The sequence below is a fragment of the Pleurodeles waltl genome, chromosome 8 (genome assembly GCF_031143425.1).
Source record: "Pleurodeles waltl isolate 20211129_DDA chromosome 8, aPleWal1.hap1.20221129, whole genome shotgun sequence".
Classification (NCBI taxonomy): Eukaryota; Metazoa; Chordata; class Amphibia; order Caudata; family Salamandridae; genus Pleurodeles; species Pleurodeles waltl.
In genome coordinates this window covers 423,753,381-423,772,132 of record NC_090447.1, presented here as the reverse complement: position 1 = coordinate 423,772,132, position 18,752 = coordinate 423,753,381, and the positions used below count along the sequence as shown (strand labels likewise).

General features: G+C 45.3%; 1 protein-coding gene across 3 annotated transcripts in view; it reads left to right on the top strand.

Annotated features, from left to right (window-relative positions):
* The first annotated feature begins 589 nt into the window (after positions 1-589).
* RGN (regucalcin) overlaps positions 590-18,752 on the top strand; it is a 75,460-nt gene continuing 57,297 nt past the window's right edge. Inside the window, exon 1 of one of the 3 annotated variants that reach the window (XM_069204298.1) lies at positions 590-746. The gene's annotated coding sequence lies outside the window, so the exon portion shown is untranslated. Of the gene's footprint in view, positions 747-14,101; positions 14,164-18,752 lie in introns of those variants that run through there. The other 2 variants (XM_069204300.1, XM_069204299.1) reach the window with 2 other exon arrangements.

Here is an 18,752-nt window from a genome sequence, read left to right as displayed (position 1 = left end):
TCCAGCAACACTATTAGGTCATACCATCTACACAATACTATTAAACAATTTTTTGTAATACATACTTTAAAATGAGGTTCAGATATCCTGTTGAGGGTCTATAAACAAGTATGCCTGAACATTCATTTTTTTCCTCGATGTATCCTCTCAAAGGTGCCGGGGTACCCCTCAGTCACAGTGGACGCTTCCATATTTTTTGTATATAAACAACTGACCTCTAGATTAATATTTTCTGTTCTGGTTGCTTTTTGAACGGAGTTTACTCCTCCAAAGGAGTCACTATTACTGTTCCATATTTCACATTCCCTCTTGATAACAGACAAAAAGGCTCATGTCATGTGTACCCCAGTTAAATATTCATTGTTTTTTTCCCCAGCACACATGACCCTGCATGCTAGGTCTTTAAGTCCACTATAACTAGAAGCCCGGGAATGTAACGTCATTTGACTAGAAAGTCAGGACTGGCTGCAAATGTCACACCTTTTTACCTTGATATCTATTGGCTAAAAATGTGTTCAAATTTCCAATCATAGAACCTTACTTTGAGACCAGTGGACAGAAAGAGTGTTGGTCTCTTAAGGGTTAATTGTCTGTTTCCTGTTAAGAAGGCTCGTGACTACTTGATGTCCGGTGAAGTTTGCTAACACATACTTTTCCGTCCCCTTATTCGTCCCCCTATTCTTTGGATAACTGTTCCACGAATCAAAAGTCTTCAGATCTGCACCATCCATGCCAGCCTCAATTTGGTAAGTCTGAGAAAGAAACAAAACAAAAGTGAAAGTACGAAGAACGGTGCGTTGTTTAGCTGCAGGTGTTCGCGAAAATCACCAGTGTTATAACTCACTACTTTTGACCTCGAACTGCCCGCGGCGAGAGGAATAGTTAACAAGTTATACAGAAAAACGGGAATAGCAATAACAAACAGTCATAAAAATGAGACAGGAATATTAAATAAACGGGTCATGTGACACGACGAAGTAGCGAGAGAATGTCATGTGACCATCAGTATTTTAAGAGGCAGTCCATGTCATAGACAACCAAACAGCGTATCAGCATTAAAGTGCTTTATTTGACCTCAGTTTGATCCCATGCCGGGGACGGCTGTCCATTCTGGGTCTATTCCAAGGTCTGATTATTTAGGTGTAAATTCACGTGATACTCGCGCGCCAACACACCCGCTTTCGCAGGAAACTCACAAAGGCTTCATTGTATGTCTCGCGCCTGAAATTGCCTTTGCTGCAATAGAAGTCAAAGGGGATAAGACCTTCTCTCGGTTTTGTTTTCAAAATCTCCCTCTTTTCTGTTCTAAAATGCTGGCACGTATGTAAACACCTGACTTTTGTCGTGAGAAAGCGCAAAATAATCACATAACTTTTTGAATATTGTAAGAACGTTAAACTACAACATGGGAATGATGTGGCATGATGGCTGTCGCACCCCGATCGGCATCAGATAGGGTGGACATCTACGGCATATTGCTAGTATTTTAGAACAAGAAAGTGGGAGATTTTGAAAAAATAGAGGGAATCAATTTTCCCCATTGACTTCTATCAAAGCAAAAGCAATTTCAGGCAAAAGACAGACAAATTAAAGCCATCTTGGTTTAAAAAATCAAGAGTCTGAATAGAGTCTGCGGCACGTATGGTCACATCAGCGCCAAGTCTGAAGCTTTCATGTAAAAACCTAATGCAATCTGCGTGTTGTAGTCTTCTTTGTTTGTGTCTTTAGAAGTAATCAGACTAGAACACACAGTAGTAATTATTTGTCTTTTAAAGGTCTTGTACCGGATTGTTCATGGGGAGTGAGAAAGATACACTTGGCTGTTGCATTCACAGCAACATGCATAGTTTTATAAAGTAAATTTAGGCGCCTCAAGCTTGAATTCCATTAAAGTATAAATGTGTGTGATGATCGTATTTAAAAATTACTGCACTTTTGTGCTTGTTTAAACACTTTTGTTTACTATCTGGTGGTTGATGTTTTAACCTCGGCTGCGGTTCAATATTATTTCCCTGTGTTTATATGTGGACATTTAACTCTGCTGATTTTCCTTCTGCTACAGAGATGCTGTCACCGAGATACGTAAGCTTAGACCGAGATAAACATGTTTTAGTTCACATGCAAAAGCCAATTATTGACTTAAAGGCGAGCACGTGACAGTGCTACCCTGTCAGTTAGTTAGTAAAGTGCAATAATACCAACAATCTTGTTCTGAGGTCCTGTTGATGGAACAATAAACGGTCACCGGTATATTCTAGTTACTGGTCGCCTGGAATACCGGTAACCGAGGACCTATTGCACACATGATGCACTTACCAAATGGTTTATGTTCTGCAAATGAAAAGTCAATAAAAAAGAAACCCAGATAGGCATGTTTTCACTAAGGTGCATTAGTTTATATTGGCATAGACCAGTTTGTTTTAAGATAAGGTCTGTTTTTATGAAAATAGTCTAGTTTATAATGAGGTTGGTTCACCCGAAGGTGTATGTGCCAGTTTGTAATGCAATGTTCAGTCAGATAGGCCATTTTATGTAGATATACGCAGGTTTACTTAGAGACGCGCTGGTGTACACAGAGAGAGGCCTGCTTATATTTGATTGGATTGTTTATATTGAGATGGGTCGGTTTATATCTAGATACACATGTCTGCATTGAAATTGGTTGTTCATAGCGACAGGCCGCTTTATGTTGGGAAAGCCTGGATTTCCTTGACAGGGCAGTTTTCATTTAAAAAGGCCACTTTACATTGAGATAGTCCACTTTATTGAGACAGTCCACTTTACACTGAGATAGCCCACTTTAGATTGAGACAGTCTAGTTTACATTGCGATAGGCACTCTACATTGAGAGAGGTCACTTCACATAGAGATAGTCCACTTAACATTGAGATAGGCCACTATATATTGAGATAGGCCACTATATATTGAAATAGTCCACTTTACATTGAGATAGGCCACTATATATTGAAATAGTCCACTTTACATTGCGAAAGGCACTTACCAGGCTTGTTTACAGTCATAATTTGGCATAAGCCAGTTAGTTTCCCCCCTGTGGCAGACCGACGCCCAGCTCCTTTTCTCCCACCTAATTCCATTTCACATTAACCAGTATCTCCTGACTCTTGGTTTCTGGTGTGCAGTGGAATGGACTAATCGCCAGCTCAGCAGTGGGGCAGCAGTCCTCTCCTCCCTCCAGGTAAGAAGCCTGCTTGCCCTGTGACGCTCATGGCGACAGAGGTAAATTATTCACAAGGAAGGCAGCAGGTACAAAATTAAAGCTGATTGCAGTTCCTTGTAGTTTACAAGACATTAAAATGAAACGTAGAAGGAAGCAAGCGCTCTGCCGTGTTACAGGAAGCTGGAAAGGGTATAGACAGTGTATTAAGTGCTGAAATCACAAAAAAGGGGAATCTGCGCGTTGCTGAATTTTGCCTACATTCTGCATATATATGCGCATTTTTCTGAAATTGACAAAACCCTAGTGAGGTGCGACAGACTTTTCAGGTCTACTCGACGATCCAAGTGCATAAAAAAAGGTATGGGAGCTGTCATCCCGAGCACAGGTAGAGGTGGGGTCAGTGAGCGTGGGGGTGAAGTAAAAAGCACATAACTAAAAAAGGATAACAATGTGCTAGCTATATTGTTGGATAGAAGTGACTGCGTGTAGAATACAACACACAGACCTTAAATGAAATATAAAAGGAAGTTAAACGAATCTACACTGCGCAGTATAACACTTTCTTTCCTTTTAACCTGATGAAATTAAAGGTTGTCATTAACAGTGCAGGATGGTTATTCTTTAACAAAAGTACGAGAACTGTTTTGATAGAAGTTAAAAAGCCGGGGAACGTCGTTCCCAATAGATCACGCCCACTTCAACCTCTGGGTGTGCCACTACTGTGCTGCACTTGCTCCTGTCGATTGTACGTACTATAGACGACAATCTACTGGAGTAAATATTCCTGAAAACTGTCATTTGCACCTCCAACTTTTTCCATTTTTCTGTACATTAAAACTTTTTTGCATGTGGAGAAAATTATTCCTTTTTTTCTTGTAGTATAAAATTAACTACTCTCCAAATCCTTCTGTATGTAGATGTGCGGGATCACTGCTAAGATATCATTCTGTTCTGCTAGAAGTGGCATGATATATTTCACACGTTTGCGACTGCGCATTTCTGCACCTCTGTAAATCCCGGTGTCTGCTCCTGGCATCAGAGTACCTTATTCACAAATTCCTGCATGCCCATGTTTCTTCTCCTGGAGGCATGAGTGCAAGAGGGCTTCAGTTTTTTGTTGTCAGAATGTTCTTCCTATTCCCACTCTGGTGGTTTTGCGTACTGCCCTCATATTCCTTGATTTTAGGTAGTGCATTGTTAGAAGCAGGGAGTTTTTATCCTCAAATGTCGGTGTTTCCTCACTCCACATTTCCACTCCCTGGGTTTGGCGCCTAGAATGGAGGGCCCTGTGTAGAGCAGACGTAGTCTAGTCTCTCCACGAGAGTCTTCGGAGAGGAAGTGGGACAGGAGGGACAGGATTGGTGGGGAGGTACGTGGGGGTGGGATAATAGTGAGGGTATAAATAAAGGTTTAAGTGGAGGGGGCAACCTCTTCCTTGCTGGCACCTTCGTGCAGCGGGAAGTTTTTAGGAAGCTAGGGTGAGTGGCAACTGGGGCACGTTTAATGATGGCAAGTGGCCCTGACGCAGCGGTGGTGAGAGCTGCACTTCCCGTCCTTGGTGAATCTGCCCGGGCCGACCTCCTCATGCCTGGTGTACTCGACCAGGCCTGGGTCAGTATGGAGCACCCTGTGCGTGCCGCAGCGGGAGGTGTAGCGGGCCCGGTTGCGGCATGCCGCTCACCTGAAGTGCTCTGTGGCAGAAGTCAGCAGTGGGGAGGGGACGCAGCGCGTCCACTCCCCCGGTGTCCAATTTGGCCCGAGTGCGGGGCCTGAAGTCAGGGAGGTGGCAGTGGAGGCCTGCAATGCACCTGGAGGGGTGGGGAAGGGGATTATACCATGGGTTGAGACAGGCACTAAATAGGTGGTTCAGGGCCCACAGGCACACGCGGATAGAGCAGCCCGCGAGGTGGTGGGGGGCAGGGCCCCCGGGCAGAGAAAGGGCAGGGGCAGGGCCAAACAAGGTAGAGACCCCAATCAGCCCAGGCAACAGCCTGGGGACAAACAGGAGATTAGCTTTGCCAGGTATGGTCTGAGGCGGTTGCTGAGGGCAGTGCGGGCCCCACGGGGGGCCCCTTTGAATTCCACGTCGGGACAGCTTAGGGGCACAGATTGGTCCATTGTATACATAGAAGTGAAAATCAGGGAGCAAAGGCAGGCAGTGGCGAAGGTAGAAGAGCGGTGGGCCCAACTCTGCAGGGAGAGGGAGGAGTCCTTAGGCCGGCCACTGAAGCGAAAGTCAGGTGAAGTAGGCCTCGGGGGTAGTGAGGATGTTGGGGTAGGCCAGGGAAGTTGGGTATGGGTTACCCACAAGGTGTGTGGTGGGAGCCAAGAGGCTGGTGCGGCCGACTGGTCCGAATGCACGAAGGGCACGCCTGGCGCAGACAGCCAGGTGTGGCAGGGAGAGCAAAGGTCAGTGAGGGAGGTTGACAGAACGGAGGTGGTGCCAACGGGGTGCAACACGGCCCCAGGACGTGGGTCTGAAGCACTAAAGGGGTCTTCGGCGGCCGTCTTTACGGCGCAGGAATGGGACAACAGAGCATATGGGAGACAGGTTTCAGATGAGTGTCGTGCTGCGTCGGAGGCTGGGGATAATGATGATAGTAGGTATGATTCGAGGGATGATGAGGTGGAGCTTGACTATGAGGATGAATTGGACGAATTGGAAGATGGGGCGATTCGAGATGGCGAGGTGAGCAAGGGGAGAGGTAGATAAACGGGGCGCAGGAGCGGCGCAAACCCCTCTTCGGCTTCTGTTTTGCAGGACTGCCCGTCAGGTGCGTGGACACGCAAGGAGTCGCATGAGGTAGAGCGTGGTCGCCAGACGGCGTAAGGAATGGGGCCTGTGGCACCCAAGTTGAGAGGTAAGGGCGATTGGTGGTCAGTATGGGATGCCGCGCCAGCTAAGTTACCGGCTGGTACGCACAAGTCAGAGGGGGTTGGGGATTTTTCTGTTCATGAAGAGCCTGGAGCAAGTGCAGCACAGGTGGGTATCGGGACAAAGGCGACTGACAAAGGGTACGTCAACGGCGAGAGAGGAAGGGGAGAAGGCCCAGGTAGAGGGGACTGAGGTGGAAGGTAAGGACGCTGGGGGGGACATAACAAGCGGCTCCTATACATGGGTTTAGCGATGCCTTTAGACTTGCATGTGGTGGACAAGACCAAAGCCAGAATTTGGAGGCATGAATATGTAGATGTTTTCAAGCTTTTATACAGGGATATGCAGGCAAAGGAGGGATCCAAAGAAGAAGAATGGGTATTGGCAAGGAGGCCCAGAGTACCAATCAACATGGATAACTGGACCTCAGCATTCCTGATATATGCAAGCATTGATTGCAAGAAGTATCCCAATAAGGCCGTAGCACTCTTTAAGTATATGGAAATAATCCGCCAGGCCCAAATGCATTTTGGGGGTTTTGCCTGGCTCAGTTATGATGAAGAGTTTAGGGTGAGGGTGAGCATTAATCCGGATAAGCCTTGGGGGGGATGTGGATTCCGAATTATGGATACAGTGGATGGCATCTTCCCATTCGGCGGTGTCCTGCCATAATGCTAGTGGTCTGCTTGTAGTGTATAAGCCTTTTCAGCTGCGTCACACTCAAGGTGGGGCAGGTACGACACAGCGACCCCAGGCTCCTGCCTCAGGAGTCTGCTGGAATTTCAACAAGGGTTTCTGCTCCAGACACCCATGGAAATTTAAACACAACTGTTCCAAATGTGGAGGCAGACACCCAGTCACGCAATGCTTTTCACTGTCCAGCCCGGCCGAACAGTGGAGAGCGGCAAGAGGTAGAGGGACATCTGGCGCTCCTGCGCCAAAAGGCTCCTACGCCAATTAAGTTGGAGGGGCTGCTGCCTTGGTTGCGTTTGTACCCGGATGGGAACATAGTGAGGAAACTGGAATGGGGCTTTAGGTAGGGGTTTTGCATAGGTTACCAGGGGCCGGGGTGAGGAGATGGACGGACAATTTGCAGTCTGCCAAAGGCCTGCCACAAGTGGTGGCTGTGAAATTATTGAAAGAGGTGTCAGAGGGCAGAATTGCGGGTCCATTTTCTGACTGGCTCATGGAGAACCTAATGATTTCGCCTTTGGGTGTGGTTTCTAAAAAGAGTAAAGGGGAATTTTGCCTCAAACGGCCGGAAGGGGCGTCGGTGAACGATTTCATCGCACAGCAGGACACACGGGTGGAATATGCTTCTGTGAATGATGCCATTTGGCTCATTCGTAGCTGTGGCAGGGGATCAGAGTTAGCCAAGTGTGACATTAAAGCAGCTTTTCAGCAGCTGCCTATTCATCATGCGGACTTTGCCATACTCGGGATGCAACTGAACGGGCCAGTCTATGTGGATCGAGTGCTTCCTATGGGTTGCGCCATCTCTTGAGCGCTGTTTGAGGCTTTCAGTACTTTCTTGGAGTGGGTTTTCGGCAAAGTGTGTGGACATCGGGAGGTAACGCATTATTTAGACGACTTCCTGTTTGTAGGACAGTCAGATTCTGATTCCTGCAGAAGGCATTGGCAGGGTTTCAGCAGCTGGCTCAGAGGTGGGCGTTCCTTTGGTTACAGAGAAAATGGAAGGACCCAGTTGGATATTGACATTCCTAGGGATCGAACTGGACACAGTGGCATTGGTGGGTAGATTGCCGGTTGGGAAGGTGGAGGAGATTTTGGTTTTTCTGAAACAAGTCAGGTCCTTGCATAAAATTGATTCGTGCATGGCTCAGCAGCTCTTGGGTTTCCTTAATTTTGCATGCAGGGTAGTGCGGGGTGGCAGGACTTTTTGCAGGCGTTTGGGATTGGCAATGTCGGGAGCATTTCTCCTACATCACAGGATTCACATCTTGGTTAGCGTGCGGGAGGACATCAGAGTGTAGGAGACATTTCTCATTAATTTCATTGGGGTCTCCATGACTTTTCGGGAGGAGGACATGATTTGGCAAGTCCAGATATTCTCTGACGCAGCAGGGACTTCTGGTTTCGGACTGTTCTGGGACGGGAGGTGGTGTGCAGAGGAGTGGCCAGCACAGTGACTGGCTCAGGGCAGGAGCATTGCCTTTTTCAAATTTTTTCCGCTGCTGGTGGCTTTGAAAATGTGGGGAAATTAACTGGCTAACAGGACAGTGGTATTTCATGTGGACAAGTAGTGACAGTAGTGGACTTGGTAAACTGACAGAGGGCAAAAGACCTGAGGGTGTTGAGGCTACTGAGAAATGTCACACTTAGATGTTTAACTTTCAACATAGATTTCAAGGTGGCGCACATTCCAGGGGTGAACAATGCCATTGCGGATCCCCTGTATCGTTCACAGTGGCAGTGGTTTCGCAGCTTGGCACCAGGAGCAGAGCGGCATAAGACAGCAGTCCCGGCAGACATTTTGGGAGTGGGGGACGTGATGATCATTAGACTTGTGGAGATGTCCTTAGCAGAATCCACTCTTAAGAGTTATCGCCTTGCATGGTTGGAGTTTCAGAATTGTGAAAGTTTTGAAGGGATTTTTTGGGTCAAGGATAGGGCGCATTGGAGACCTGCGTTTTGCGTTTTTTGTTGTTTCTGATACAGAGAGTTTTGTCGCCAGCCACTATTTGTGGTAAGTTGGCAGGTGTGTTTTTTATGGCTGACTGTTTTTTGGCAGTGATCCAGCCAAGGATGATATTTTAGGATGGATGTTGAAGGGTTGGGGCAAGGTCAGACGAGGTACTGATGTGGTGGGGTGGGAAGCAATTACTTTTGAAGTGTTAGTGGAACTATTGCATGTTTTGCCTGTTTGTTGTGTGGACGCTCATGAGCTGGCATTGTTCAGGTTGTGTATGGTGTGGATTTTTTGGGGTGCATTTTGGGTGTCTGAACCTTTGGGAGTAGGAAAGGTAAAGTAGGTGTAAGAGGGGATGAGGTGTGCTTGCAAGGGGAGCGTTTAGGTACCTGGCTACGATGGTCCAAGATTGACCTGATGGGGAGGGGAAAATAGGTGTGGTTGTGCAAGGGCGGTGATCCTGCTGAATGTCCGGTTTTGGAATGGGTGGGGTTTCGGTCCCGGGGGGGCAGCCATCGGGGTAGGAGTATTTAGTCATGCGGATGGATAAACTCACCGCATTTCAGTTGTTGTTGGTGCTGGGCATGCATTACGGTGGCTTGGGAGACAGGCACAGTGCTTTGGTATCCATTCTTTTCAAATTGGGGCAGCAACTACAGAAGCTCATTTGGGGTGGGATTGGGCGCAGATCAGGCGTATTGGAAGGTGGCGATCTAAGTGTTGTGAGCGATACGTCCGGGCGTGATTGTGGGATATGGTCCTCGTGGTAGGCTGCTTGGGGGGGGCGTTCTTTTTAAGAGTGGGGAATGGGGTTGATGGGTCTTTGTATTAACATGAGTTCTCTTTACAGGTTGTGTGAATGGCCCTAGGAGTTAGAAAATGGTCATGTGGTTGGTCGGGCAATCATTTATACACTGGGTGGCGAAGAATGCTGAGTGGCAGATTTACGGACGTTCATTAGGACTGCCGAGTAGCCGTCACAAGGTGTTGTGGTGGGGGAAGAGCGGAATGAGGTGGGGTGCATTGCTTTCTTTCTTAACATCTATAATGCCGAACTGGGGATGTCTGGATCTTTTAATATTGCATCTTGGGGAGAATGATCTGGTGCGGCTCTCTGAGCTCATTCTGCTGCAACATATGCAACGCAATTTGGAGTTGCTTCGTCAAAAGATGCATGGCACGTGCATAGTTTGGACTGAGTTTGTACCCAGGAGGAAATGGAGAGGGGCACTGAAGCATGAGTCTACGGAAAGGGCTCAACGGAAGCTCAATCGGGCTATGAGCATTTTTGTTGGGCACACGACATCAAAGTGCTGAAGCACGAAGGGATTGTGGAGGAACAAGCTGGGGTATTCAGAGATGATGGTGTCCACCTGTCTGAGCTGGGTAATGCATATTATCTCACAGAGGTTCGATTGATCGTGGGGGATTTGTGGGGTCAGAAGATGTGGCTGAGAGAGTCTGTGTAAGGACGTGCAATGCTGCAGTGGGTTTGCTGGTGGGGCAGAAAAACGCCTAAAGGGTTTATGCTGGGTGCCAGTAGATGGGGGAGGGTGGAGAGTCAGATGCGGGCCTGTCCAACCTTCCAGGGGGGGGGGAGAAGTAGGTCAAGATGGCAGCATGAGGGATGCCCGAAGCAGGATGGGGATGAAAGGAAAAGGAGGATGTGTGGGGGTATGAAGTGGAAAGATGGGTGCATGAAGGAAAAGGAAGGGAATGAGTCAAAAGAAGATTGAGGAAAAGTTTCAGAGGATGGAGTTTAAAAGTTGAATCTTGATATGTTCATGTTAAAAAGTTATGTGGCTAAATGGCAATCCTGTCCTAAATAAATGGCCTTTTACACTATGGAAACCTATGTCACTGACTGTGTTCTGATGCTCCATCTAGTGTGTTAGTGTTCTTTTTGTGCCAGATGTGACAAGACTATTTTATTCTCACTATGAAAGTGTATTTCTTGTTTTGTCTGTTTTTTAGTAGCCTTCTGGCTGTTGCTAGTTTGTCACTAAGGAGCACAGAGGTAGCTCCAGGTTCTCAAAGAAGGTTCAGGTTGTTTCTGCTGCATGCAAGTTTTTTGTTCTTCATTACCACCACTTTCAAAGACAAATGCTGTGATTTTGCCTGGGTATTATTTTGATCAGTGGCTGCCTGTGGCTGCCTACATTTTGCTGCTTTGTATTTCTTGTTATGCTTTGTCTGCTCCTCCCAGGTTTATTTGGCTTCCAGGGCTTTCTTCTCATTGATGTGATTTGGTGTCAGTCAGTCTGATGTGTTGGTGGCTGGCTTTCAGGGTATTTTATTTATTTATTTATTTTAGTTTAAGTGGATGCACCCCCGGTTAAGAGATCTCCCTTTTGGTCTCTAAATCCAGTTTATGACTCTTGGAAGTTCTATGACAATTAGCTGGTGGAGTACTTTGTATTGCTGCAGTTGTTGGCTTCAGCACCCTATTTTTTTCATTTTTGTTGTCTATTCTTGATGCTTCCATCCTGTAGCTGGAAGGTTTTTTAGTTTAGATGTATCCATTCGATTGGCCAGAAATGTATTGTGTGTTTCAGAAGTGATTACAATTAATAATGCTTAGCCTGGAAGAAACTTATAGTGTTCAATGAAGATTTTCACTGAGAGTTATTTAAAGAAAGTCCTAATTTCAGTAAAAGAAACAGAGGGGAGTAGTATCCTCCTTGATATCACCTATTATTTTTGTGTAGCCAAGTTTGACAGAAACTGCATTTCCCATCATCAAGGGAAGGTAACTTCCAGTGACAAAAAAAGAACCTTCCTCACTCAATCAGGCATTAGTAACTTAAGGGAGAAGGCGAGATGACACAGAACATTGTCCCATACAGATCTGTGGGTAAAAGAAATATCCCCACTAGGTGCCTTAGGGAGGGCTTCTTGAAGGAACCCACAGATAAAGAAATAACCAGCCCATACACCAAGTCAGGAATTATTTTACCAAACAATATACTGGCATTGAACATACCTGTGAAGTATTTCAGAAAGAGAAAGTATTGTCTTGGCTTCCCCTGGCCAGTAAAGAGGGTATGGTGGTGAAAGCCACTGAGGGTTTAGTGGCATTGGTATCAGCCTGATTGGTTAAACTTTCTTTCATTAGTAGTTCACTCCTCTGTGGTGGTGAGAGGTGGGTGGTGGTGGTGTTGTTACACCCAGCTGTTAGCAAAATGTAAAAAAGGATCTGACAGCATAATAAGAGCCTCCAGTCTTGCCACTAAATTGATTAAGATTGTTATTTCAGTGGAGGACTGTGTCCCCAATAGTGTGCCCAGTCTGTCGTTGAGTAAGCTTCAATGCTTATGAATATTTTTTGTTTTTCTTGTCATACACATAGTGGTTATTTATTTTTACATTAAAAAACAGCTTTTTATTAACTAAGTCTTATTTCCACCAAAAACGTGTGTTGGTGAAATGGTCCTCCACTTTGAAACTGAATAGAGTTTGATTGAAAAGCAGCTATTAGGAGACACCCTCTCAAAACATGGTCAAATAGAAGTTATTCCTCCAACTATGACAAAACCTGTTACAAATGATCACAGTTTTATGAAAGGCTGACAGTGCTTAGAAATGCTAGAGACTATTTTAGTATTTCAGACAACCTCTTAAGATGGTATTGTGACCAGTGGCAAGCCCCAAACTGCAGATTCTCTGCCTCAAAATTCCAACATGGCATAACTTTCTAACTTTTGAGGGACACTCTAATCAGAAACCGAGTAATGGAGACCACCAGAATACCCACTCTATATTTAAACCCCATAAGATGCTGTAATGGTCACACAGGCTCACAAGGCAATCCATGATGACAAGTTTTATGCAATTTGACCTGTTTTGTGTCAGTCACTTCAACATGGTCTCTGACAAACCCAAAGGTCTCGTTCCCACTTTCTCCATTGGTGGTGCTGGATCGAACAGTAACATTCCTGGATTCCCAATCCTGGACACATTCAATAACACTCAGGGCACAATTCTGCACTGAGCTGCAATCCATTTCTGCTCTCCCACAACTTTTGTTACGGTGTTCGCATTTATGTTCTTCCCGCTGCCACTCATCACGATGTAGGGGGTCTTCTGTGCTTTCTATTTTTTTTTTGTTTGTAACAATGTCCGAGTGCCCAGGGGAGTTTCACTGGAGCTCATGTTCTTCAGGAGCTCCTCCTCAGCTCAATCCTCTGTACAGGTTACATAATAATCAGCGCAATTGGTTAATTAATAAATGCTCTCATCATCAGGAGGACACACCAGACTACCAACCAGTTGGGCCCATTCTCAGATATCTTCTACTATAGCCTTATTGCCTGCTGCCAAGGGCTATACCATTTGTTGAAGGTCTTGAACATGAGTTATAGGCCCAAGCCACAGGTAAGGGCCAATATCGAGAGTGGCAGTCTTTAGTAACAGGAATAGCCTGAGGCAGAAGGGCTATAAGGCTATTAGAACATTCCACCCACTGAGGGTAGAATGTTCTAAATTAATAAGGGAGAAACAAAAAGACAAACATTGGAATGCTGGAGCAGAAGGTTTATAGCAGCCAATTAAAGCCCAGAGCCACTCCATTGTCTTCAATGGAGTCCTCACCATTCCAATGTTCTAATATAGCTATATAACCCGCTTCCGAGGGCTATACCAGTTATTAACGGCCCTGACTCCTAGTTATAGGGAGAAGGCCTTTAGCAACCTGTATAGCCAGAGGCAGAAGGGCTATAATGCTATTAGAACATTCCACCAACAAAGGATAGAATGTTCTCAGTTAAAAAGGGAGAAACAAGAAGACCAGCATTGGAATGCTGTAGCTCCGGGCTTATACCAGCCATTATAAGCCTGCGGCTACTCCATTGTCTTCAATGGAGCTCTCAACATTCCAGTGCTCTAACAACTTTTATCACCTGGCCCGCTGCCCATAAGGTACATCACAACACAAGTCACCAGCCCTGGACTATAGTTACCTAGTTTATTATTAAGGCAGCTGCAAACTTTCTTGACATTTCTGAGAGCACCAAGGATTACTTGAATAGAGTGCCACGTAAGGACATAATGTGACTAGTGTCTGAATGGATGGGGGAATAGTACAAAAGACACTGAAGGAAGCGCGCCAGCAGTGGGAAGCAGGAGTGCACATGCCCCCTCAAAAATGTGGAAGTGTACCACTACTGTGCAACGCCAAATGAAATAAGGTTCACTGAACCATCTTTACTTTGGATGAGTTATGTTGCTGGGCAGCTGTACACCGAATAAAGTGCTGAATACGGTTTTTGTTACCAGTCACATGACCTCTTACTAGGACAGGTCAAACTTTCACTCAGCTGCAGCATCTAATAAATCAGTATCTGTCTTCCATTTCCAACCTGGAGTTAAAGATTAACAATGTTCAGAGTATAAACCGCGAGCAGCGCCAGGGATCCTTTTCGTCTGGGTTGACACAAGGAAGGCGTCCCTGCAGCAGGTGAGGTATGCACTTTTCTTCTTCAAGCACTCCACTGAGGTCCTTCTCTCGAAGTGGGTGAACCAAATGCGTGTGAGTGGCAAACAGCCCTCCTGTTGAATCCACACTTGTAAAGCTCTTTGGAATGTAGGCCTTGCTCAACCCCTGTGAGCGCGGTCTGGCGAGAGCAGAGACTTGTGAGGGGTGGCGACAGTCTGTTTGTTTCTGTACAGGTCCAGATTTTGAAAGATTCTCTCTTATTTTCTGGTCTTACTTTGAGTTGAAACCGATTAATTGCTGCTAGCAGTCGCTGAGGGCTTGACGAGCAGACAGCTGTCTCGTGAAAACAGGCAGGGCAGCAGGTACTAGGCAACAGCTGGAATTATGCAGCAGTGGACAACATTGTGCAGTAGGCACATCGTGCAGTATTATGTGGGACTTTCTGTGGCATGTTTATGTTACTGTGTTGACATTTTACCAATCTTTTACGTTAACCAAGCCAAATTGTCATTTAATGCCTGATTACACCAATCAACAGCTGAAAGGTGATCAGTTAAATTTTGCAGTCACATTGCACCCCATGTGCACAAACTAGGTTTTTTAATCTCCAGATTTTGCTTTAGAAGGTGGATTATGAGGCGAGTGCTACAGATTCGTGTTTATGCGGGACATGTCCTGGCTGGTCTATCACTTTTTTACAGTGGCCCTCGTTATGGGCCCTGCAACCACATTGACGCTGAAAGGTCCTGCTCTTCATCATAGCAGCGATGACAACACTAAATTGTTTGACTATGAACATTTTACATTTTAATTTTGAGAGTTGTAAGTATTTTTTTAAGGAGAAAAACTGAAATTCGTGTTCCTGACGGGGGAATTCTAGCCAAGTATAAATCTATATTTTTAAAACAAAAAAATTATTGTAATATATATTTTCGTTGTAATTAGTAATTTATTAAAAGGAGAGCATGGAATTTTTATGTAAAACCTTTTTTTTAAATTAGGCAGCAATGATAGCAAAGCGCCCCCTTGGGTCATGGTATAAAAAATTGTGGAGCATTGGTGGTGACAGCCAGGAGCAGGCTACATGGAAGGGGTCACCCCCATGCTTTAATTGAGTGTCCTAAGCCACTATTTCTCATCATCGGGGGGCTCGCCTGGCTGCATGGGTGTAAAAAGTTCTGTTTACACTTACTGAAATCTGTGTGTCATTCCAAAGTGTTTTCCTTTAGTTTATCAGAGGCATGGTGACCAGTTGGGACAGCCCTGGTTTTCCCCATCTGTAGCGGCAGATTTCAGTAAATTCAGCACCTGTCCTGGTTTTCAGAGAGTATCGACTAAAGCAGAGGGAGGCAGGTTTTTGTGAGTTCCAATGCAGGATTAGTTGGCATCATTATCAGAAACCAATTTAATTAGTATCAATGATACTGCCTTTAAAAGTCAGGCTAATGCACCCACTCCAAGAATCTGTGTTTGTTCTAATTAATGGTCACAGGTTTGAATCCCAACAGAGCCTTTCATCCTTCTGAGGTTATTTAGATGAGTGCCATCGAGCTGAGTAACAATATACATCGCTTATTTCAGTGCCAAGAGACTTAAGGTTGAACATATGCTTTACAAATACAAGTGCTATCAAATATGTTAAAAGTTTAATTTAATTACGATTATTGCTTTACCGTCTGTGTTTTCGATGTTGATGACTATTGTTAAATAAGGCATTCTGTACCTCTGTTGATGCAGACTTGTAGACCTACTTCTCAGTTTGCTTCTTTTCTTCGCGAAAATGTAAAAAGGGAATGCAAAGGCAGCTAAAAGGAGAGAAAGGGCCAGTGTAAGTTACTTTTTAAATTGGCTCAGAGGAACATGGGATGAAGGCGCTGCAGATGGCCCAGCAGTCAGATCCAGTGAGTTCTCAGTTGTCTGTGGCAAGCAGACTCACTGCACCACTTGAGCTAGTGGAGAAGGTACATACGAAGAACGTGTCCACAAATCTTCCCCGTGAATGCCTGCCTGTTGTGTGTGAATGTATGTGTGTACTGTTCCATACCTGTGTGTCATGCCTGGCACGGTGTGCATACGAATCTGCGCATGTGTAGACGTGTGTTTTTGGGAGCCATTGTTTTGGTGTCAGCATCTGCCTGGTGAAGCTGGGCGCGCGGCTGCTCATTCGTGGGCCTTACAGTAGCTACAGTAATGGCAAGTGGGAATGTAAATTAAGAGCATGAAAAACAGAGAGAGCGGATGAATGCTTTGGTACAGGGTTGGGCTCCTTGCATTTCTAGAATTCTGAGTTAATGGACACCTATTCTGGTTATCCAGCTACCACTGAGGTGCTTTTTGGCGGCCTTTATGACCCTTGCTTTTTACTTCCCTGTGACAAGGTGACTGACTCACATGTTGGTGGTCTCAGTTAAAGTTAGCCAATAACCCTGTCTGGAAAATATTCCAGCTTCAAGCCAACGGCGGTGACCTCCCTAGAGTTCCCATTATTGGTTTAGGGATGATGGTGCTGCCAACTACATACCTGTAACTTCTTGGTGAAAAATTCAGGGTGTAGCTGTGCCACCACAGTACTTAGTAAGTAAATCGGTGTTTTATTTCAGCTAATTAAAAAAAATATGCATATATAAAAACAGGTAGAAAGAAATAATAGCTTCACCATCACTAGCCTCAGTGTAAGAGTAAACACAAAGGAAGGACGCATGCTGAGATACTTGCTCCTCATTAGACTCACCCATTTACCTTCGACCACCCGGGCTTCACGGTGATTACTTAGACTGATCATGACATCTGCATGTCTTGATCTCAAATTTGAAAGGTTGGGAGTTAAAAGAGTAAATGAGTCAGTTCAAAGCAAAGGGTGGGTCCCAGGACTCAACTAGTGGTAGTAAGAATAATGGTGATCGAAGTAGTTGTGGGAAAACTAATGACAGACATCGGCTGAAGTAGGGCACCGGTAATATTTACAAGTATAAACTGAAGTACATGTCATTTTCAAACGTGGTCTCCAACACCCACCCTTTCAACACTGCCATCAAAAAAGAATTGCTGTCGCAGGCAAATCTGGTGAAAGTTGGTTATTAATTATAACAAGTTAAATGCAAAGTCACCACTCGGGACCTAATCCTACCCAGTGCATAATTTGAGCCGGTGGGGGCACAGACAATCATTTTTGGGGCCCAGCACTTATTTTCTTCTGCATCAGGCATGTAGTGCGAGCAAAAGACACATATGAGAAGGATGGAGGAAGAAAAAGACTGAAAAGCGCACAAAGCAGGAAAGCAGAAAGCTGCACGAGTGAGCTGAAGGGGCAGGGAGTGGCTGTAAATGGAATAATAAAGAGGCCCAAGATGGCTTCAGGATTACGCAGCTTCAGTACCGTGTGGTCCCAGATTTAAATTCAGCAGCCAGTTTCAGATGAGAGCTTTGAGCACCGACACCTTTTTATTTACAAATTAACTGATCCTGTGTGATCTGGGATTTGTTCTGCACTGTTCAATGACTGTGCAGTGTAAGGTAAACTATAGTAGACAATATAGAGTGATGGCCAAGCAATATGCGAAACATCCCTTTCCATATGTTTAATGTCCTAGTATTTTACTAGAAAGCCTCAGTCTCTGTGAATAATCAGAAGTCCCTAGGCACTGATTAGAGATCTAATGAGGAGGAAAGCTCCAATGCAGTTCCTGTAATCATGGTAGTTCTGTCTCTGAATCTCCAGGTGGACAGAGTAAGTGTCTCCTGAAGAAGTACCCCAGTGGCACCTAATGCATTGAATGTGTTCTGTACTGTAGACTATTCATTCCTTTGCGTTACATTGCTTTATGGTTTTTCCATCATTGGGCTTGCAGATCGATGTGTAAATAACAGAACAGAAACTCAAATGTTGAAACTACTGGAATTGATTATATCTGGAAGATCAAGAAATACATTTGATTAATGTTTTGCATAATTGATTGAATATAGATTAATTCACATCTATAATCTGGACGATAACGAATTACGGCACTCTGATTATTTCATATTTGCATTTGATGCGACATTGACGTGTCAGAGCGTCACACCATAGCACCTTGAAACTCCCATAGCCCCTTGAAAAATTTTATTGAACAGATTACGGAGATGATTTAAGGTATCATGTGTACTAAACATACATTAGTATCAAAGAAACTTGAATGCTCACCAGCTGTTGCCATCTAATCAGTGACGGCCGGCAGCTTTAGGAGGGAGGGGGCGGATGGGAGGCACACACACACACACATTCATTCTTTCACACACAGGCACGCACACCCATCCATTAACAACACTCATAACATTCAAACATGCAGGCACACACCAAACATTGATTTCAAAACATCGCACACACACACTTACCTTCAGCCTCGAGGTACCAGGAGGGTACTCATTGAGGGAAGGCAGCAGTCCCAGTCTCGTCACAGAGTGGGATGGGGTCAGTGAGACTGCTGACCCCACCACACTCTGTGACGAAGTGTCACTGATTGACACTCGCCCTAGGCGCTTCAGGGCTTAAACCTGAAGCACCCAGGGCAAAGTCAATGGGTGACGCTTTCCTCGTCACCCAGGGGACCCGAGGCACCTTTGCTTAGCCTAGGAGGTC